Raw genomic sequence first — 23834 nt, forward strand, 5'->3', positions numbered from 1 at the left:
TCCTGGGTTCAAGTGATTCTCATGCCTCAGCTCTGGAGTAGCTGGGATTTACAGGTATGCCAAGTTATGTATTTTTTGTAGAGATGGTGTTTTACCATATTGCCAAGGCTGGTCTTGAACTCCTGACCTCAAGTGATCCTCTCGCCTTGGCCTCCCAAAGTGCTGGGATTACAGACATGAGCCACCATGCCTGGCTGAGCCATTTACTTAATCCTCTGTGCCTCAGTTTCCCTATCTATCAAACTGAAGAGTGAGGCATAAGGATGATAATAATAGTACTTACCTGGAATAAGTGGATTGCCTTGCTTATCCTACATTCTACCTCCCTCCAGGGGTCCTTCCTCTCCTATGAGGTTGAAAAGCTAAAATCTGCATTTCTCAAACTCCTTTGCAGGTTGGGAAAGTTAGGTCAGTCTTGTCATTTAGATTGACTTGTTTGAAATTTGGAAGGCAGACGTGAGGAGGCCATTCACTCACCTCACTTGGCCAATTTTCTGCTGGCAAGCTAGATCTTGGAGGTGTGAGGCTACATCAGCAGCAGGAGTCCAGCATCCTTTTTCTAGCTTCTTTGGTGTCAACAGCAGGGGTAGTGGTGGGCACTGCAGCAGCTTCTCAAATCTGGATTCCTGCTCTGGGATGCATTCTTGAATTTACTAGCTCTCAGTGACCTTGAAAGTAGTGGCTTTCCTAGCGGGAGAGTTCTGTATTTCTCTCAGAATTACTTCTGGAGGTCCAGCCTAGAACCTATTTCTTCAGCCTTTCCAACAACTTTGTAAACATCTAATTTTTGTATTGAATCCCAGCTTGCATGAAGCGGTTTCATTTTTTCTGCAATGCATCCTGCCAAAATCAGTATCTCATAGTGTTATTGTGAGAATGGAGTAGTATATGTAAAACACTAAAACCTGGCATGTAGTAAGTATTAAATACATGTGAGTTTTATTATTATGTACACATATGATCAAGAATGTGAAATGAACTGTTACAGGATTGTCCAGAGTTCCATTTTAAAAGATAAATCTAGCTCTAGCAATATGGCTACCCAGCAGCAAATAAAGTGGAGATTTAGTTACACATGGTTAATTTGCCCACATTTTCTTTTACATGCTAATTAAGGAAAAGCTGTTTGGCCCTCTGCTGACCCCATTACATTGATAACTGCCATTTCACCTGATCCTAAAAGGACACAACCTCAAATTACTCTTTAGCTCTTGGACTCCATGAGGACACTGTGGATGAAGATGAAAGCACACCAAGAAATATCTTATTAAAACCCTCTTTTTAAAAATCAATTCATTTAATTTCAGAAGCCAGCTAAAGATGGATAACTGGCTATTCTTAAAAAATGCTAATATGAAAGAAGAAAATTTTAAACAAAATTATATTTAGTCATTATGAAACTTCCTTTATTCAAGATTTTAAAAGCCTAATTTAACATTCATTATTTCATCCTGAAATCCATTCATTCTGCCTTTCTTATAAATTACCTTTTCAATGCATGCTTTGTATCAAAGCTACAGAATTGTTTCCTTTTGTGGTTCCTTCTATTGAGCTGATATTTTGAATCCAAAGTGACCATTACTTGCCAGGCATGAGGAGTTTTCAACAACTCAGTATCATTGATGTAATTTGGGTGGCTGTTTTTGGGGATGGCAGATGTTTGTTATCAGTGATGATGATGAAATTTTTGACAAAAGAGAGACTGTTTAGCTTTTTTGGGAAATATTTCATTTTCCTATTTACATCCTTGTATGACTTGATAAGTATCTTCTACCATCAAAGAAGGATTGCTGAATGCCACAAAGAAGAGAGGTAAGAGTCCACTTTAGAACTAGGTAGACTCTGATAAGACTCTGACTACAACTTTTAATAGCAATTTTTGACAAAAATTCTTACCAAATCTCATTTGTAAGACAATAATAATCAAAGTTTCTCCTTGGATTTCTTTTATGATTACTAAGGTAAACATATACATAAAATACTTAAGAGAATGCTTGGCACATGGGAAATCTGTGGAGCTACTTTTTATTACAAGCAAGTTGCTTTAGTTTTCTCACTCAAATTTCTTTGCAGAATATTAAGATAAGTTTGTTTCAAGACCTAGTAAATGCTTTTAAGTATTATTCTGAGTATTTTTACTACTCTTTACAATTAGTGAAGTCTCTTTGAACCAGAAAATTTCATTAACAGAGAACTCCTAAAATATGACAGATAACGACAGGTTACTGTATTTTTCATAAGTCACTCAATAGTTCTAAAAAATCACATGTTAAAAAATAATAAAACAAAGCTTGAATATAAATGCCTACAGGCCTAAATGCCGTAGAATCAGTTCATAAATTCTATTATTGCATGGGAAAAAACAAAAAAGAATTTTTTTTCCAGTTGAGCACCTGTTTATTTCAATCACCAGAGCACGGGAGGCTATATCTGAAAACTTCGCTTCTGAGCTCAGAATCTAAACTTACTCCACAGATGGTTTTTAGGATATTTCTAGACAGGAAATACAAACTGTTCATAAAGTATTAAATGTTCTTATAATCATTATTGGAAATGCTTTATGTTTACAAATGTGACTTCAATTATAAGCGTGTAGGGCTTTAAAAAGCTAAGGGCAGAGGGCCATTGGTGGGAATCATGCCACTGACATTTTCTACAATGATCATTTGTAGATTCCCAGGAGTGTGTTTTCATCTGCATGTGCAAAGATGCTGAGAGTTGTGGAGAGTTCTGAGTCTTCTATTAGTTTTGAGTTACCAAAGCCAGGACCCCTGCCCTGGTACAAGGAATTGGCTGGGTTTTGAAAGTTGAGGAGGGAGTTTCCTTTTGAGTACCCAAGGCATCTTGTCCCTCTAAGGCATGATCCACACAAACCCAGGGAATAAGGACGCTGATTTCCCATAACCATCTCTGGCCATCTGACTTACCTTTCGCTTTACCTTAGTCTGTTGTTCTGTAACCAGACTCCTTTGTGCTCTGTCAGATAAATAGCAATCAATTGTGATTGTCAAAATTCCACCTGCTGGTGTTAGCACTGAGGTTTATGACAATGGTACATCTGACTGCTACCCTGAAAATGACATGGAAATACCACATTTGGGGCTCTATCCCTCAAAATCAGAGGATTTGACACCAAATATTACAACATAAAAATTAGCTGTAGATAATGAGTAAAGTCCTCCTTTTGTGAAACAATATTGTGTTTTATCCTTTTTTGACACCTCCTAATCTGTAAAAATTTTTAGAGACAGGGTCTTGTTCTGTCACCCAGTTTGGAGTACAGTGGCATGTACCATCATAGCTCACTGCAGCCTCAAACTCCTGGGCTCAAGTGACCCTTACACCTTAGCCTCCCGAGTAGCTAGGACTACAGGCGTGTGTCACCATGCCCAGCTAATTTTATTTTTTATAGAGATAGGGTCTCACTATGTTGCCCAAGCTGATCTGGAACACCTGGACTCAAGTCATCTTCCTGCCTCTGTCTCCCAAAGTGCTAGGATTACAGCCTAACCCATCTCCCAATTTTAAAAATATTTTATGGAAGTATAATTTATATACCATTAAATATACTCATTTTAAGTATACAATTCAATTACTTTTTGAAAATTTACCCAGATTTGCCACTATCACCAAAATTCAGCTTTAGAACATTTTGGATTGTTCATTGCTAGTATACTGAAATACAGTTGACTGGGCACTGTGGCTTACACCTGTAATCCCAGCACTTTGAGAGGCTGAGGCGGGTGGATCATGAGGTCAGGAGTTCAAGATCAGCCTGGTCAACAGATCAGCCAGGCCAATATGATGAAACCTTGTCTCTACTAAAAATACAAAAATTAGCCAGGCTTAGTGGTGGGTGCCCATAACCCCAGCTACTCAGGAGGCTGAGGCAGGAGAATTGCTTGAACCCGGGAGATGGACGTTGATGTGAGCAGAAGATCGTACCATCGCACTCCAGCCGGGGGGCAGAGCAAGACTATGACTCAAAAAAAACCCCAAAAGACAAAAAGAAATACAATTGATTTTTGTATATTGATCTTGTGTACTGCAATTTTGCCAGACTTTTCAAAAATAGTTCTAATAGCTTTTTTTTTCTTGTGTGTGTTCTTTACGATCTTCTATATACAAATTCCTGTTGTCTGTGAATAAAGACAGTTTTATTTCTCCCCTAATTTTTAACAGATTTCAAATCTAGTCACTTCATCAGGAGGAGATACTGGGAGGAGATGCTGGTCTTGGGTGTACAGCCCTTGCAGGGTGTCTATCTGGCAAGTCTGGCAAGAATCAGGAACCTATCCCTTGATTTTAGGAACAGGACCTTTCTTTGGAGTTGTTTACTTATAACTGTGGTTATAATTACATATACTTATATGTTTTTATATATTTATAACTGTGATTATTTAGCACAGTTAATGAGAGTGTTTTCCTTCTTAGGTTGAAAAAGAAAAGAAATGCAATACTGGTAATTCAAATGCTTTTTGATGGCATTTATGGATACAACCTATACATTATGTACTGCAATTTTTGCTAGGTGTTCATTGCCGCTGCTTCTTACTCAGCTGAACAATGAAAGAATTACTCATCACAAAAAGTTGTCTCCTTTATTTTCCTTTTTTTCTCCACAATTTGTCAATAGCACTTAATTTGGATATCTTTATAAACTCCCTTCAACTTCATATCCATGATCCATTTATTGCTAAATTCTACTCCTCTCTTATCATATTGCCACAAAAAGCTTAACTTTTTAAATTGTTCTCCCTTTCTCTCCTTGACCACTTGAAAAGCCAAAGATATTTTCTCCATTGTTAAAGCTATTTAATATTCTTCCCGATAAAATATCAGTCTACACATTTACCATTCCTCATCTTGATTAATGTAAACTTCTACTGTTGGCTTACTTATAAATCACTTTTATTTGCCAAAAATTATTTTCCATCTTTGTTCTTGTAAGAACATATCTTTCCCAGACTCCTTTTTGCTGTTGTTCTTACCTGCATTCCCCCTTAGGATTTCCATTGTATTATGGATCTTGTTTGTCCTCAGTGTGTACCGCTTTCTGTCATCTTGGCTAATCTTTTCACTTTGAGGACTTTAGTCTCTGCAGCTATCCTTTTGAAATGTAACTCCTCTACCCATTTCAGAGAGTAGCATTCATACATCCACACACTTACCAAGCTGGGGGTTTGGAAGTCAGGAAGTGTGCTGTTTTAGTCATCTGTGTGCCCCCAGCACTTAGCATAGGACTCTGCATAAAGACACCTCTTCACATTCCCTGATGGCTGAGCATCTTCCAAGAAGTGCCTGATGCCCTGCTGCTCTGGGGACAGAAAGAGGAATTAGAAGCTGTCCAGGGCTTTGATGAGCTCACACTCTAACTTTGAGCATTGTGAAAAGGGCAACTTATTATTCATTATGATAAGGCTATGACAGAGACAAACGGCTGTGAAAACAGAGAAAAGACTTGCCCAGGGATGAAAGTTTCAGGAAAAAGGTGCCACTGGAACATGGCCTTGACAGAGTTTTTAGTAGAAGAGAATCTAAGCAAAATGGTTCCATGGACACTTTATCTGTTAAAGTCAAATTGGGGGAAAAAAAACAACAAAAAACAGTATATTAAGAGCACACATTCTGGTCTATAGTTCCATCTTTGCTATTTTCTAGTCACGTGGTCTTGGAAACAACATTTATCTGTGTTCTGATTTTCTTATATTTTAAATGGGAATGATATAACAACATATGTGTCAACAATTTTGTGAGGGTCACATAAAATTATACATGTACAAATTCACTTGTGAATCCTCACTTCTAAAACATTATATTAAAACAGCTTAATTTCAATATATGGTGTACATATGGTATGAAAGTTTATATTCCCTATTGGGAAGCCAATGGATAGTGTTTGTGGTTAACATAAGACCTAACACCATAAAAACCCTAGAAGAAAATCTAGGCAAAACGATTCAGGACATAGGTGTAGGCAAGGACTCCATGACCAAAACACCAAAAGCATTGACAACAAAAGCCAAAATAGACAAATGGGACCTAATCAAACTCCACAGCTTCTGCACAGCAAAAGAAACAGTCATTAGAGTGAATCGGCAACCAACAGAATGGGGAAAAAATTTTTGCAGTTTACCCATCTGACAAAGGGCTGATATCCAGAATTTACAAAGAACTAAAACAGATTTACAAGAAAAAAACTAACAAGCCCATTCAAAAGTGGGCAAAGGATATGAACAGACACTTTACAAAAGAAGACATACATGAGGCCAACAAACGTATGAAAAAATGCTCATCATCACTGGTCATCAGAGAAATGCAAACCAAAACAACATTGAGATACCATCTCACGCCAGTTAGAATGGCGATCATTAAAAAATCTGGAGACAACAGATGCTGGAGAGGATGTGGAGAAATAGGAACACTTTTGCGCTGTTGGTGGGAATGTAAATTAGTTCAACCATTGTGGAAGACAGTGTGGCGATTCCTCAAGGACGTAGAAATAGAAATTCCATTTGACCCAGCAATCCCATTACTGGGTATATATCCAAAGGATTACAAATCGTTCTACTATAAGGACACGTGCACACAAATGTTCATTGCAGCACTGTTTACAATAGCAAAGACCTGGAACCAACCCAAATGCCCATCGACGATAGACTGGATAGGGAAAATGTGGCACATACACACCATGGAATATTATGCAGCCATCAAAAACGATGAGTTTGGGTCCTTTGTAGGGACATGGATGAACCTGGAAACCATCATTCTCAGCAAACTGACAGAAGAGCAGAAGATCAAACACCGCATGTTCTCACTCACAGGTGGGTGTTGAACAATGAGAACACATGGACACAGGGAGGGGAGCACTACACAGTGGGGTCAGTTGGGGGGAAATAGGGGAGGGACGGTGGGGGGTGGGGAGCTGGGGAAAGATAGCAAGGGGAGAAATGCCAGATGTAGGTGATGGGGAGGAAGGCAGCAAATCACACTGCCACGTGTGTACCTATGCAACAATTTTGCATGTTCTTCACATGTACCCCAAAACCTAAAATACAATAAAATAAATAAATGGGAAAATAAATAAATAAATAAATATTTTTATAATATAAACACATATAATATATAATTATTAAAAATTATGATTAAAAATCAATAACAAGAGAAAAGCATATTATTTAGAATATTGGAAGCAAAACGCCAGTAAAATACCTGAAAGTGTTTGCCTTTGGGGAGTGAGCTTTGGAGGGCAAGTATGTAGTAGGCAGGTGTCTGCATATTACTTGACTTTTAAAATACTTGGTTTTTAAAAAAGTAAAAGTAAACCAAAAAGAGTGGAGAGCCATACAGAAGGAAATTTGTGACCTGGAATCCCCTGTTCTGTCATACCCTCAAAGAAGAGCACAGACCCTGCCCCTTGAAGCCTGGCCTCACACCCAGACTCACTCTGAGTTCAGGATGGAAGACTACTGAAGTTCAAGAGCAGTAGCTCCTAATGGGGGATGTACTGTGTTCTCAGGGAAAGTTTTGGTCTCTGGGTGCAGGGGGAGGGGTCATTATTAATTGTCATAGTGACAAGGGGTGGTGAGCTGGGTGAAGGAAAGTCTGGAGTGGGTCACAGGCATCTCCTGGGCAGGAACCAGGGATGCTAGATATCTTGCAAGATGTGAACGGGTCCACACAGTGTAGGATAGTCCTGCCTCTCTCGTGACTTTCATATATCCCACTGTACATTCATATAGTTTAAAAAAAGCATCCTGTTTACAAGCATCTAAGCCTAGAATTTAACTGTGTTCTAATATATTCACATTGAATTTTCTGAAATTTTTTTCTTGCAGTTTTAAACATGTTTAGTTTAGAACTTTAACAAATATTGTGTGTGCCATTTCAGAAAATCACATCACCAATAGCAACACCATTTGTAGATTTTGAGACTCCACTGCAACTGTAGCTGTTGCATCACAGTGAATCCAAGCATGCAGAGAAATATATTTATTCTCTATTTCAAAGTTTCACATATAAAAGAAGTATATTGATAATCTACTGCAAAGGTTTTATTTTTCTTATGTAATGCATCTATCTCTTCTATTATGTCTTCTTGTGAAGTCATGCCTAAACATCTATATATTAAAAGATACAGTTTATTATTATTATTATTATTTTTTTTTTTTTTTGAGACGGAGTTTCACTCATGTTACCCAGGCTGGAGTGCAATGGCGCGATCTCGGCTCACCGCAACCTCCACCTCCTGGGTTCAGGCAATTCTCCTGCCTCAGCCTCCTGAGTAGCTGGGATTACAGGCATGCGCCACCATGCCCAGCTAATTTTTTGTATTTTTAGTAGAGACGGGGTTTCACCATGTTGACCAGGATGGTCTCATCTCGATCTCTTGACCTCGTGATCCACCTGCCTTGGCCTCCCGAAGTGCTGGGATTACAGGCTTGAGCCACCGCGCCCGGCCAGTTTATTATTAATTATTTAAAAATTTGTATTCATTTTACAGCTAGAGTAGTATGTGTTGATTTTGAAATTATGCCTGTAGAGAGGTCATATTATCTATGAACTTTATTTCAAGATAGTAAAAGAGTTTTTAACAAGTATTTATCACATAAGGCATTGAATCTGATAGGGCTTGAATATAGTTATTTAAGGAAGGCCTGGAAGTTCTTTTTCGTATTTGACCTGGATCTCTACTCTGACTGTTTAGGGCCGTTTTCAATTTTCAGTCACCTTCCTCCTCCTTTTGGAGATGGAAAAGTGCTACCCAGAACCACCTTAAATTTTTCTTTCTTTTTAAGTCCAGAGGTGTCAATGATGTAATATTGCCCACCAGGTTTTGCATAGCAAAGACTTTTCTGGTTATAAATATAATTTTACATAGTTCACAGTTCAAAATCCATACTTTTTTGTGTGTGGAATCAGCTGCAGAATAACAGGAGCTTTTCTGCAGTCTTTCACTGCAGCCTCTCTGGAGCTTCCAGGACTGGTTTTAGAACTGGTCCTGTTTCATGATCTGTGGGGCCCCATGTGTCTCTACCCCAGAGCTAGGGCCTGCTACACTCTGCATTCTACCATTCACACTGCTAATTCACCAAGCTAATTAGGCTGGTTAAGGGTCTGTAAAGGCAGAAATCTGTTGGAGTTTAGTTTCATTCATTTCTTTCAGAGGAACTTGCAAGGAAGCTCCTGTCAGCTTTTGGAACGGGAACAGAATCTCAAAGGCTTGGCATGAGAAATAGCTTAAGGCGCCAACCTTCCAGGCCAAATATCTAGTCACAAAGAGTCCCAATTCAACTTTTTCCCTTGAGGCAAACTTCAAAGTATGCAGGAATCAAAAACTCATATAATGAAAATATACCAAGGGATAACACACTTAGCTAAGACTTGCTGGAAACACATTTCTCCCACTGTACCTCAATTCTCTCTGCCTCCGGAAAGACTTCATGGTACTTAATTACCGGCAAGAAGGACAGAGCAGGTTTTCTAAAGTTCACTTACTTTATTCCAGTTGCACCAGTTTTATTGAAAAAAGTTATGTAGCTTAGTACCTGCCAGGCACTGTCCTAAGCACTTTAAAAATGTTAATTCATGTAACCCTCATAACAACCCTATGAAACAAGCACTTTTATTATTCTTATTTTACACATGAGGAAACATGTACACATTGTCTATTTTCCTTTGCTGGTAGATTTTCTTCGTTTTTTTTCTTATATAAGGTTTAAGACAATGCATACTTATCTTGCGGAATTTTTTTTCATGATTGAAAAAAATCATAAAATGACTAGAGCAAAGCATAATCTCAAAACACAATGGTTAGAGTTGTGAGGTTTTTGTTCCAGTGAAATATGAACTACTTAAGGAATTCCACAGAAGGACATAAACTAAAACCTTTTAGAGATTCATTTGACCATTAGACTTAATTTAGCAGAATAAAACAGCACCAGAGGTTTTAACCTCTTGAATTTCTCATGTTTTTATGTGCTCTTGGCATTGTCTAATTTTTCCCCCACTAGTGAACATCTAGGCTTTTGGGAGGTGGCAAGAGAAGAATAGCATCCTTACAACCTGTGTAAGGCTATTGTTCACACACCAATGCACATATTGAAAGAGTAAATGTCCAACTACAGCCATTCACACTTTCTGCTTGCACCTATATAGTACCACTTATCTGCAAGCTTTTGTGACAATTTGATTTAACGCATATTCAGCTAGTTGGTTTTAAAAACTATCACAGTGTTAGCAAAGTCTTGAGACTTTTGGTCTGTTAAAATTAAAACTGTCCTACTGGAGCATTTTGGATTTTGTAAAAGAAAAGTATATGGCAGCTTCACTTATTAGACAAATCTTCCATAATATAAATTCTTTAGGGTATTGAAATTCTTACCACCCCTATTTTGGAATTCTGAAGCACATGCCATTTAGATTTGGATTATTTTCAACTATCAATTAGTAGGAAGAGGTGGGACTACTCTCTCCTTTAAAGCATTTTTCCATGCCACTGAAATTTTACAGGAAGCTTGTTATTAACTGGAATGGTCAGAGAATGTGGATGTCTGGCTACTTGGATAAGGAAAGAGTTAATGAGAAAGCTGATTCTGTTAGAACTCTTAGCCTACTCTGTAAAACTAATTAGCCCATCTAATGGCCTTAGAAAACAAAGTATATAGTACTAAACATCATTGATTCTTTCTTTTAGAGAACAAGGTATTGTTATGCCTCAGGGTCCTCATTCAGAAGGTTCATTATTGCTCTGCAGAACTTAAGAGAACAGAAGGGACAGAACTCAACCTTCATTGCTTCCTGGACTTACCTACTTTGGAATTCTTTTCACTTCTTTTCCTTTTTTTTAATCAACAAGATGCATAGGTTCTGGAGCAGCTTGCCAGGGTTTAAATTCTAGTTCTACCACTTACTCATTGCATGATGTTGAGCAAGTTGATTCTCCATTGCTGAGTTTCCTCATCGTAAAATAGGCAAAATAGTAGCACCTACAACAACAACAACCCATTACTACTCACGTTATGAGTATTAAATATTCATACTAAAGCACTAATGAGAATGTCTGTGTTTGAAATTAGGTAAACTGCAAAGTCTAACAGGGTAGTCTCCAAGACCGTCCTCACTTTGACACTAACTGAAAGCCTGGGGGGAGGGTTCTCTAAAACCACCCCTTGTTTTGATAATTGACTGAAAGAGCTAACAGAACTTACTGAAAGCCATTACACTGATAACTGTTACAGTTTATTACAGGATACACATTAGAACCAGCCACAGAAGAGACACAAAGGGCCAAACCTAGGAGGGCTCCAAACACAAAGCTGCCATTATCCACAGGATGTTCTACTCTCCTGGTATCAATGTGCAACAATACACATGGATTATTGCCAACCTGGGATGCTCACCTGAGCTTCAGTGTCCAAAGTATTTATTAGAGCTTCATTATGTAGGCATGATTGATTGTTTGCCCATATAGTTAAACTCAGTTTCTAGTTTCTCCCCTCACTCTCCAATGTCAACCTAACACCACATGGCTCAAGGGCCCCACCATGCGTAACCTTGTTAGCATAAATTATCAGGAATTATCTAGGTCACCATGAATAAAAAACATGTTTCTTTCACTTGGAGAATTCCAAGAGTTTAACGGTTACCACCCAGAAGCCAGGGACAAGGAGCAGACCTCTCTTTCGGTCAGGCCAATTACTTTATTATGCAGAGTAAGCATTCTCCTAATTTTTATGATTATCATAGTAATTGCCCTTTTTCTCTTTTAAGAAGATCAAGGAAAAACATTTTTTTCACTTCTCTTTTTATTATGAAAATGTATAGACATACATAAAAAACATTGTAAGAAACACCCATATAACCACCATTAGATCCTACAATTAACATTTTGCCATATTTATCTATCTAGATGAATATGTATATAGATATGTGTGCATATATAATATGCATGTTATATATGGGTAATATTTTTGCTAAATCATTTGAAAATAAGTTGCAGCTATCACAACCATTTATCCCTCAAAACTTCAGCACATATTTCCTATGAAAAATGACAATACCACTATTATAACTTAGAAAACTAACAATAGTTTCCTAACATGTAATATCCAGACTATATTCTAATTAAAGATAAAATATGAGTTGATTGGGGGATCCAATTAGTTGACATACTCCCTTTCCCTTTTCCCCAGACACCATGCTCATCCTGTATCTCCCTTGTAGAAGAATCTAGGCTTCATGTTTCTTGCTGATCAAGTCCAAACACCGGTATCTGTCCTTCAAAGTTTCTATGATCTTGTAGGTCTTTTGTGTGTTGCCTCTATTGCCACATACATTTACATAACATTTCCTGAGTGCCTACTGTGTTCCAGGCATGGTGCTGATTACTTCGTGTTCACAGTCTCAGTTCCTACTGCCTCACACCATCAACCCTCTCTGCTCAGACATGGTGTCTCCCTATCTTTCTGCAAAAACTGTGCACAGTGATCATAGATAGGCATTATTCTGTTCTTCTCAGCCTTCAGATTCCCCTGGTTTAGTAATCTTCAAACTGTGTCCCATGGATTCAGTTGATGAGCCCCAGAAGTGAACTTGAGGTTGAGGTGATGGCAAGAGGGTGGGTCATAGAGTATCTATAGCTTCCCTGCCACCACCAAGAAAGAATTATTATTATTCTACTACTTAAAAAAATGATTTTACAAGCCATTAATCTAATTCAACCAAATCATTATACAGAATAGTGAATCAATTTGCTCAGATATCCAAAACTTGTGTTTGGGGAGAAGAACCTACTGCAGGGATATTTGACTACCGGTGCTTCCCTTTAGCCTTTGGAAAGGTCATCCCCTTGTCTGAACAGCCACTGAAACTCCTCTCAGATCCACTCCTACCTCCTTAAAGGATTGGCAACATCTACCCTCTCTTTACCATTAAATCTCCCCACAGCTGCCCAAGGTAGTATCTTTCTCTGCTCTTGTAAAGCATTTTTAGTCTGAACTGCATACATTTAACATTTAATTTTGCACTCTGGAAAATCTTTTTTCTTTTTTTTTTGTGTGTTTTAGTTTTGTCTCCCTTCAAGGTCAATGGTACTTTGATCTCGGGAGAACAACTTGGACATTTTAGTCCACCAAAACATTTCAATAAACATTCACCAAATAATTACTGTGCACCAGGCACTAGTTGAGGTGCTTTGAAGAACATAAGGATGAGTAACTCCCTGCTTCCAGAGGCTCAAATTCTATTTGTGAAAAGAGGCAAGGAAATAATGTTCTACAGTGTGAATGAAGTAAGCACAAAATATAGGTCAAGAAAGGTGCTGTGAAAATGTAAGAGGAAATACAACTCATTGTAACAGAAACAATCGATAAAGTTTCCATTTGTTTCTATTCATCATGGGGCACCCTGTAGACAAGTGCTGTTGATTAACAGAGGGGTTTTACTCCATCTTAGTTTTGATGAATTAGTATTCAACTTTGCTAAGAAGTGCACACGGCCAAAGGCCTGTTTTGCCTTATGAGAACAAAGTCAAAAATTAAATCATTTTGGCTTTGTTCAAAATTTAATCATTTTGGGGTTGTGATTACTCTTGCAGCACAGGGCTCAGAACACAGTAACTGCTTAACAGTTGCTTATTAAAAGCAGCTTGTGGTGCTTTGTACATATTGAGTAAACCAGTTTTTAGAAGTACCATTCATTATGAATCTCTCACACTAAATTCCATTAAAAAGCAAAAGCATATTTTGAGATCACCTTATTCTGATTCGATCCTACCTTCAGGAGATTTCAAAAATTTCTCAGGAAAAAAGCAATTCTTATGGAATTCAAAGAAGACTCAGCTCCAAGAATAAAATTACATCAGATAATTATTAAGGTCAAGCCGAGGTCTATGATTCCCAACTCCTGACACTACCTTCCTCCTATCGTTTATTCTCCCAAAAGTCTATTTTAACCTCAAATTCAAATTCCATAGGTCATTTATGTGACATTCTAGGGTTTTCTAGTACAAAAATATATTAGTGGAAGAGCCACAAGAAATACTCAGGACAAATTATTTCCTGGAAGTACAACTAAACATTAATTACGTCAAACCCAAATTGTCATTTTTGGCAGGCACTCTGTGGCAACCAGATGAATAACACTCTTAAGATGTTATTCATTAAGTTAACTTATTTAATTTCTTGTGGGTTTGTTTATGGCTAACATCTGTTAAAGTCATGGAGATATAGTTCTCAAAATGAAATCCATTAGAGAAACTACATTAAAGGTGTACTATGAAGAGGTTAGGATTCCATAATGGCTCTTATAAATGTATGTTTGTGTTCTTACGTAATTAATGTTGGCTTTCCCACCCACTAGACTCTAAGCACCATAAGAGCAGGGAAACTAACCTTTTCACTACTGTTTCCCCAGTGCCTTGCAAAGTGTCTGATATCTAGGTGTCCAATATATTTTTGATAAATTGATGAATTTGGAAGACAGACTTTGGTGCAATCCTGGATTACTCTTTGCCCAGTAAAACTTGCTTGTTAGAGATCAGGAAGAACTCACAGAAGATACACTTATCAAATTCACAGAGAGGGAAGCAGCTAGGGAAAGTGTAGCTTGAGCCATAGGAAAATGCTGTTTTTGCAGGTCCAAACGAGAAGAGAAGACGAGCATTTCTTTTGGTTCAACCTAACATGATAGTTTTGAATATTTCTGTTGCCATTTCTCAGTCATCTGAATTTATAAGACTCATTTAAATGCACCATACTTGTAAAAGACATCTATGTCCTATGACCATAATCTGGAAGGGTGAGAGAGTTATTTTAGATGAGATGTGAAAGACATCTTTAGACATTTGAACAATTGTTGGGGGAAGGATCAAATTAGTTTCTATGTTCCTGATCCTAGTTTAACTGGAATCAATATTTGAAAGCTACAAGGAGACAGTTCTTAACTCAGCAATAAGGATAGACTTTTTAACTTTCAGAGCTGTGACACTTCTTCAAACCTGATGTATTTAATCAGCCTGAGTAACTTTTTGTTTGATTCTATTGTAAAGAGAAATCTAAGCCACATCAGGGAGAGACTAGATGACCTCAGGGGCTCTTCTCAGTTTCAGAGTTTATGACTTGGCTTCAAGGAACCCAGTAAGACCCATTAATGTAGGTGCAGGTGTATTTATCTCTAAGGGGATATTCTGTATTCAATTGTTAAATATTTTATGATCTAAAAAGAAAGGTATTACAGATCATGGTATAATTTTTCTACAAAAATTGGACTTGAGTCTAGATTAAAAATAAATATGAGTACACGAGCTGAACAAGTATTATCACAAGAACAGCACCACAACCAAGAGAAAGAATTCCTTAAATTTATGGTATTAGTGTTTCAAAGAGGCTTTAAATCCAAACTAAATTAGATAAAGAATTGTTTAATTTTTGCATTAATTCCAATAATTACTTAAATTAGATAAAGATTGTTTAATTTTTGCATTAATTCCAAAGAGTACTTTCCAGAATCATGGTTTATATGTTTGGGCTACACCAAACACATAGCTTCCAATGAACTTCAGTTAGAGATGAAAATAGCAGTGATAATAACCCTGAGCTTGGTCCTTTCGTGTCCATAAAAGACCAAATTCAGTTCAACAAGTATTTGCTGAGTCTATTTAACTTGTTATGTCCTACAGGCACAAGGGAGAATGAGGCAATGCAACCACTCCTCAAGGAACTAATGTGCTTCATGTTTTTGCTAGAAATATTAATGCTCCCTGAATTAGTCCATTCTCACACTGCTAATAAAGACATGCATGAGGCTGGGTAATTTACAAAGAAAAGAGGTTTAAAGGTCTCACAGTTTCACAAGGCTGGGAAGCCCTCACAATCACAGTGGAAGCCAAAAGAGGAGCAAAGTCACATTTTACATGGTGGCAGGCAAGAGAAGCCAGAAGTGAAGAGGGGGAAAACCCCTTATAAAACCATCAGATCTCATGAGAACTAACTCACCATCATGAGAACAGGATGGGGGAGTGCCCCCATGATTCAATTATCTCCCCCAATCCCTCCATGACACTTGGGAATTATAGGAACTACAATTCAAGATGAAATTTGGCTGGGGATACAGTCATACAGCCAAATTGTATGACTCCTGAATACTTAATTTGTGCCATTTAACACTTCTAAATGCCTTATAAAGTAAGAGCTGTTTTAAATCCCATTTATATATAAAAATACTAATATATAAAAAACAGACTAAACTCTTGTGGTCATACAGCTGGTGAGTAATCAATACAAGATTGAACCGATTCTGGCTTCAGGGTTCACAAGCTTAACCATGATAATATATTGCCTTCTAAGAGAAGGACAATACCTTGGCATTGTTCAAGGGATACTCACTGCCTCTGACAAACATACATGTCATATACTCATCAGAGGATGGCTACGTAGCCTGTTCGTATTCATCCAATTCTTGTTCAAATGATATTTGTGGAAAACCTATTGTATTTTAGATACTGCGGCAGCTGATTTCACAGTGACTATCTCATTCAATCCTAACAGCTTTGTCAAACAGATACTATCTTTATTTTACAGAGAAAACTGAGAGCTAGAACTTAAATGAGCTGTCTGGGTTCACACAATTATTGAGAAATAATGCTGGGATTTAAGCTCAGTCCTCCTGATTCCAAGGCCTTATAAGGTTATTTTTTAAATGAATATAAGTCAGTAGTTGTTAGTATATTTACAAAGTTGTGAAAGCATCACCACTATTTAGTTCCAGGACATTACAAAAGACACCCTGTACCCTTTAGCAACCACTTTCCTTTCTTCCCTCCCCCATCCCCTGGCAACCACTAATCTAGTTTGTGTCTCTATGGATTTGCCTATTCTGGACATTTCATATATGTGGTCTTTTATGTCTGGCTTCTTATACTTAGCATTTTGTTTCCAAGGTTTACCTGTGTGGCAACATGTATCAATATTTCATTCCTGTTTTTGGCTATTCTGCTTTATAGACATACTATATTTGTTTATGTACTCAGCTGATGAACATCTGGACTGGTTCCCATTTTATGGTTATTATGAATGCTACTATGAACATTCACGTGCAAGTTTTTGTGTGAACATATGCTTTCAGCTCTCTTGGGTATGTACCTAGGAGTGGAATTGCTGGATCATATGGTAACTGTCTAACTTTTGAGGAGCTGCCAAACTGTATTCTAAAGACGCTTCCCATTTTACAGTCCCACCAGCAGTGAACAAAGGCTCAAATCTCTCTGTATCTTCTCCAGTACTATTTTTCCTCTAAAATTATTACAATAGCCATCCCAGTGGGTATAAAGTGATTCCTCATTATGATTTTCAGTTCCATTTCCCTGCTACTGATGTTGACTATCCTCTCATATTTCATGTGTTTACTGGCCATTCATATCCAATTTTGGAGTGATGGCTATTGAAATCTTTTGCCTTTTTTTTCTTCGAGATGGAGTTTTGCTCCTGTCGCCAAGGCTGGAGTACAATGGCCCGATCTCAGATTACTGCAACCTCCACCTCCTTGGCTCAAGTGATTCTCCTGACTCAGCCTCCCAGTAGCTGAAGCTACAGTCATGTGCTACGATGCCCGGTTAATTTTGTATTTTTAATAGAGTCAGAGTTTCACTATGTGGGCCAGGGTGATCTCAAACTCCTGACCTCAGGTGATCTGCCCTTGGCCTCCCACAGTGCTGGGATTACAGGTGTGAGCCACTGTGCCCAGCCTAAATTACTTATTTTTAATTTGGCTTCTTGTGCTTTTGATATCATACCTAAGAAATCATTGCATAATTTAAAGTCATGAAAATATACACATAAATATCATTTTAAAACTCAGAGAGTTCAAAGACTTTCTCTTCTGCCATGAGGGAAGAGATGCATAATCACAAAGTTCCCTTTATGGCTTTAAGTGAGCCTAAGTCTGTATTTGGTGTTGTAAAATTGGGCTTATTTTTACTAGGGGATAGGAACATTACAATTAATAATTTTCTCCCAAATTAAAATTATTTATGTAAAGTGCTTATTATAGGATGTTAAACACACTCAGATTATTATTATCCTAATCATTATAACCATCCTAAAGATTTTAAATCAATATTCTGGATAAAATGTAAATAGAAAATAATAAAAGTTTGGCATTCATGACTAAGAGAAAAGCATTCAAAGAAAAGACATGTTTAACATGTTATCATGTGCTCAAATCAGCACATGGTAGCTGATTTGAGACAGCCCGCTATTTTTGGCAACCTAAGGGAAAGCATTTGTACCTCTAACCAACAGTTATGTCCCCTAAAATATGGGGATAGAATCCTTCATTTCATACCTGTTTCAAACTTAATTACATAAACATACATTTAAGATTTTATGGGATGGTTCACCTTTTGTTAGACCATTGTATCATGACTTTTGGTTCAGATTAACTTTTCACAGAACTCGTAATTGAATATTCTAGGGCCACATGCCCTTCAGTGGCCATATGCCCACACTTACTGCACCAGAATTCATGGGGTAGCCTCCAGAGAGTTTTAAGTGTGCAGTAAATTTTAAGTGTACAAATACTGCAACTGAATTACATGGGGCACCATTTGACTCAAAGCGATTGAAGATTCACAGGGCTTTTATGATTCTCCAGCAAGTTAGCAGACAAATGTGTTGGAGAAGAACCTTTTTCTAATTTTCTATAAATTCACCAAAGGGGTAGCAGTGGGGCAGTGCACAGAGATTCCCACAATTTCCATGTAGTTGAAGGTAGTGTAACCTTATCTTTGGCAGTATATTCATCAAGTCTTCAAGTTCTGGGGGACCAATTTGGGGATTCTGGGTTATTTTGGGTAGCTGTGGGCTCTATGGTATCCATTCATTTTGTCAATGTGGCAATGATACTATCCATATATTATACTTAAGTAGATAGCAATAGTCTACAGAACCCCTGATCTTTGTGTGTTTGATGCTATTACCAATAGTAATAAGAGTAATAGCATCAACGGTCATTATGAGTAACAATGATTTAAAACACACCGACTCGAGCTTTGGCGGGGAGGACCCAAGATGGCCGAATAGGAACAGCTCCAGAGCACAGTTCCCAGCGAGAACAGCACAGAGGGTGAATGCTCACCACATTTCCAAACAAGTTTTCACTGGCCACAGACCAGGAGATTCCTGGGCTGAAAAGCGCCATGAGTTTTCAGCATGGTGGTTTCAGCTAGTGCCGGGTAGGTGCACAGAAACTCACACAAGCCTGGGCAGCTGTTTTAGACAGGCGCCTGGAATGCCTGGGAGACAGAGCCACCCATTCAACTGAAAGGGAGGGGGCTGAGACAGGGAGCCAGGAGATCTGGCTCAGCAGGTACCAACCCTCACGAAACAAGCAATCTGAAATGCTCTGGATGGAGAGTTTTGCAGCAAGCGCAGCTGGACCCAGGATGGTCCAGATCAGCTGGGGGAAGGACGTCCCTGACTAACGAGGCAGTCCGCCACCACCGAGGCAGTTCACACAGCAGCTGGGCAGAGCCTGAGGCAGCTCAGCAACACCTCTGCTGGCAGACTGTGACTAGACTACTCTGTGCGGTACAGGGCATCTATGAAAAAAGGCAGCAGCATGACATAAATAAAGCCAACCTTCCTAGGTCAGAGCACCTGGGAACAGAGGCGGTTATGAGTTCAACTGCAGCAGACTCAAAGGTACCTGCACAGCAGCTACGCACAGAGCAATGGAGCTCCCAGCACAGCACTTGAGCTCCTATAAGGGACAGACTGTCTCAAGTAGCTCGCCACCCCTGGATACACAAAGAGACACCTCATAAAGGAGAGCTCAGGCTAACATCTGGCGGGTACCCTTCTCGGACAAGGAAAGCAGAGGAAGAAACTGGCAGCAACCCTTGCTGTTCTGCAGCCTCCACGGGTGGCTTCATTCTGGGCATGCAAGGCTGATTCAACATACGCAAGTCTATAAACGTAATCCACCACATAAACAGAACCAAAGACAAAAACCACATGATTATCTCAATAGATGCAGAGAAGGCTTCCAATAGAATTCAGCAGCCCTTTAGGCTAAAAACTCTCAATAAACCAGGTATCGAAGGAACATATCTCAAAATAATAAAAGCTATTTACGACAAACCTATGGCCAATATCATACTGAATGGGCAAAAACTGGAATCATTCCCTTTGAAATCTGGTGCTAGACAAGGATGCCCTCTCTCACCACTCCTATTCAATATAGTATTGGAAGTTCTAGCCAGAGCATTCAGGCAAGGAAAAAAACAAAGGGCATTCAATTAGGAAAAGAAGTCGTCAAATTGTCTCTATTTGCAGCCAACATGATTGTATATTTAGAAGACTCCATTGTCTCAGCCAAAAATCTTCTTAAGATGATAAGCAACTTCAGCAAAGTCTCAGGATACAAAATCAAAGTGCAGAAATCACAAGCATTTCAATACACCAATAACAGACTAACAGAGAGCCAAATCATGAGCAAACTCTCACTCACAATTGCTACAGAGAGAATAAAATATCTAGGAATACAACGAATAAAGAATGTAAAGGACCTCTTCAAGAACTGCAAACCACTGCTCAAGGAAATAAGAGAGGACACAAACAGATGGAGAAATATTCCATGCTCATGGTTAGGAAGAATCAATATCATGAAAAGGCCATACTGCCCAAAGTAATTTATAGATTCAATGCTATCCCCATCAAGCTACCTATGACCCTCTTCAGAGAACTGGAAAAAACCACCTTAAACTTCATATGGAACCAAAAGAGAGCCTGCATAGCCAAGACAATCCTAAGCAAAAAGAACAAAGCTGGAGGCATCATGCTACTTGATTTCAAACTATACTACAAGGCTACAGTAATCAAAACAGCATGGTACTGGTACCAAAACAGAGATATAGACCAATGGAACAGAACAGAGGCATTGGAGGCAATGTTACACATCTACAACCATCTGATCTTTGACAAACCTGACAAAAGCAATGGGGAAAGGCTTCCCTGTTTAATAAATGGTGTTGGGAAAACAGGCTATCAGTGGGCAGAAAGCAGAAACTGGACCCCTTCCTGACACCTTATACTAAAATTAACTCCAGATGGATTAAAAATTTAAACATAAGACCTAACAGCATAGAAACATTAGAAGAAAACCTAGTCAAAACCATTCAGGACATAGGCTTAGGCAAGGACTTCATGACTAAAACACCAAAAGCATTAGCAAGAAAAGCCAAAATAGACAAATGGGATCTAATTAAACTCCAGAGCTTCTGTACAGCAAAAAAAAAAACAAAAAAAAAACATTATTAGAGTGAACCTACAACCAACAGAATGGGAAAAAAATTTTTGCAATCTACCCATCTGACAAAGGGCTAATATCCAGAATCTACAAAGAACTAAAACAGATTTACAAGAAAAAATAAAAAACATCCAAAAGTAGGTGAAGGATAGCAACACTTTTGAAAAGAAGACATATATGAGGCCAACAAACATATGAAAAAATGCTCATCACCACTGATTAGAGAAATGCAAATCAAAACCATATTGAGATACCACCTCACGCCAGTTAGAATGGCAATCAGTAAAAAATCTAGAGACAAGAGATGCTGGAGAGGATGTAGAGAAATAGGAACAATTTTACACTGTTGGTAGGAGTGTAAACTAGTTCAACCATTGTGGAAGACAGTGTGGTACTTTCTTAAGGGCCTAGAAATAGAAACCCCATTTGACCCAGCAATCCTATTACTGGTTATATACCCAAAGGATTATAAATCTTTCCATTATAAAGACACAACCACATGTATGTTCACAGCAGCACTGTTTTCAATAGCAAAGACCTGGAACCAACCCAAATACCCATCGACAATAAACTAGACAAGGAAAATGTGGCACATATACATCATGGAATACTATGCAGCCATAAAAAATGATGAGTTTGTGTACTTTATAGGGACATGGATGAATCTGGAAGCCATCATTCTCAGCAAACTGACACAAGAACAGAAAATCAAACACCGCATATTCTCACTCATAGGTGGGTGTTGAACAATGAAAACACATGGATAGAGGGAGGAGAGCATCACACACTGGGGTCTGTTGCAGGGGGCCAAGGGAGGGATAGTAGGAGAGTAGGGAGGTCAGGGAGGGATAACATGGGGAGAAATGCCAGATGTGGGTGACCGAGTGATGGAAGCAGCAAACCACATTGCCAAATGTGTACCTATGCAACAATCCTGCATGATCTGCACATGTACCCCAGAACCTAAATTACAATAAAAACAAAAAAAACCACACCAACTCCCCGTTAGCGAAATAGAGAAAATCAGAATTCACAGAAGAAATTCAAATGACCATTAAATAGAAAAAGTTCAATTTTACCAGTAATAAAACAAATTTAAAATTAAAAGTGAGACACATTTTCATTTATTAGACTGACCAAAGTGAGTGCTGGCCAAGGTAAGAAGAGATGGTATTCATATGGTATTGATGGAATTGGAAATTGGTATATCTTTTTGGGTGGCGGTCAAAATGTCAAATTCCCTTTGACTCAGATATTACACCTCTGGGAAATTACTTGGTTGAGCAGAAGAAATACATATGTAGGCAAAGCTTTGTATACAAGCATGTTTATTGCAGTATCATTGGCAGCACTGTAATATTAGAAATGATCTGTTTCTCCAACTACAGATTATTGAATAAATTCAAAGCAAGATAGTGATTCCTTCTTCTAAAAATTATATATACATATGTATGGGTGTATATATAATCCCAACCATAACACACACACACACACACACACACACACTCACACACAGACACGAGAAAGATAAAACTGTGTGTAGTGATTACCTCTGGAATGTAGAAATGGGAGGAAAAAAGATTTTGACTTTTTGCTTTATGTATTGTTGTAGTATCTGGTCTTTTTTAAATTAAAAATGTACTGGTATCACTTACATAATTTTTTAAAAAGCAAACCTACTGAATTTATGGTTCACTTCTGGACTGGAAACCAGTCAGCAATATACTTCAACTGAGTATATTGTATACTGAAAATATTTGTGTAAAGTATTCACTGGATACTAGATACTTTTCTTTGAGGTGGTTTTTAGCACATCTAAAACTCATGAATTAAGGTACGTTTCATGCTCAGAAGCCAAGTAAACTATGAACAAGATTATTCTGTATATAATATAGTAGATATATGCAGTCAACTAATGACAGACTTGGGACGAGACAAATTTAAGTTCCTTAGCCCCAAAATATGATCTGGAGGAGGAACTTTGTCTTTGTTGATAAGCACAACATAAAAGCATCTACAGCCCAAAGGAACAACAGCTTCTTTTCAGGAGTCCCTGAGCAGCACAGGCACTACTAGCCATCTTAAAAGATCAAAGTCTTCATTTAAGCCAAATGCCCAGAATTCAGCTTTCCTGGGGTGCTCATGCAGTTACCAAACTTCTCAGGTGGCAAACAACAAAAAATTACATGTATAAAATAACTTATCTGTTCCTAGTGCTGCTATGTCCTTTCATAGACATAAAGACACTATTTAAAATTCAAAAGACTCCAGCCTGGATTTTCTCCTTCCAATAAGTCAAATACACTCCACATCCCTATTTCATATCCTAGAAAGGAGCTCTAATAATACCTGTGCCAGCTCCATTCTCAAACTGATAAAAGGCTGAAACATGCTCATGTTGGGTAAAACACTTTCAAAGCTGTTAAGTCCTCAACTGAATGGGAAAGCATTTTGTACAAATGTGACTTAGTATTTATTATTTTGAAAGTGGGAGATTCTCAAAGTAGAGCCCTGGTTTATGGTTGTTT

General features: G+C 38.2%; 1 long non-coding RNA gene across 1 annotated transcript; it reads right to left on the reverse strand.

Annotated features, from left to right (window-relative positions):
- Positions 1-253: 253 nt before the first annotated feature.
- LOC108309851 lies at positions 254-5313 on the reverse strand. The gene is made up of 3 exons (XR_001827524.2): positions 5172-5313; positions 2928-3070; positions 254-631 (listed from the first exon to the last, which is right to left on the reverse strand). It is a non-coding gene; the product is annotated as an uncharacterized LOC108309851 (long non-coding RNA).
- Between the last annotated feature and the right edge of the window lie 18521 nt (positions 5314-23834).

This window comes from Cebus imitator, unplaced genomic scaffold, assembly GCF_001604975.1.
Source record: "Cebus imitator isolate Cc_AM_T3 unplaced genomic scaffold, Cebus_imitator-1.0 Scaffold98, whole genome shotgun sequence".
Taxonomy (NCBI): Eukaryota; Metazoa; Chordata; class Mammalia; order Primates; family Cebidae; genus Cebus; species Cebus imitator.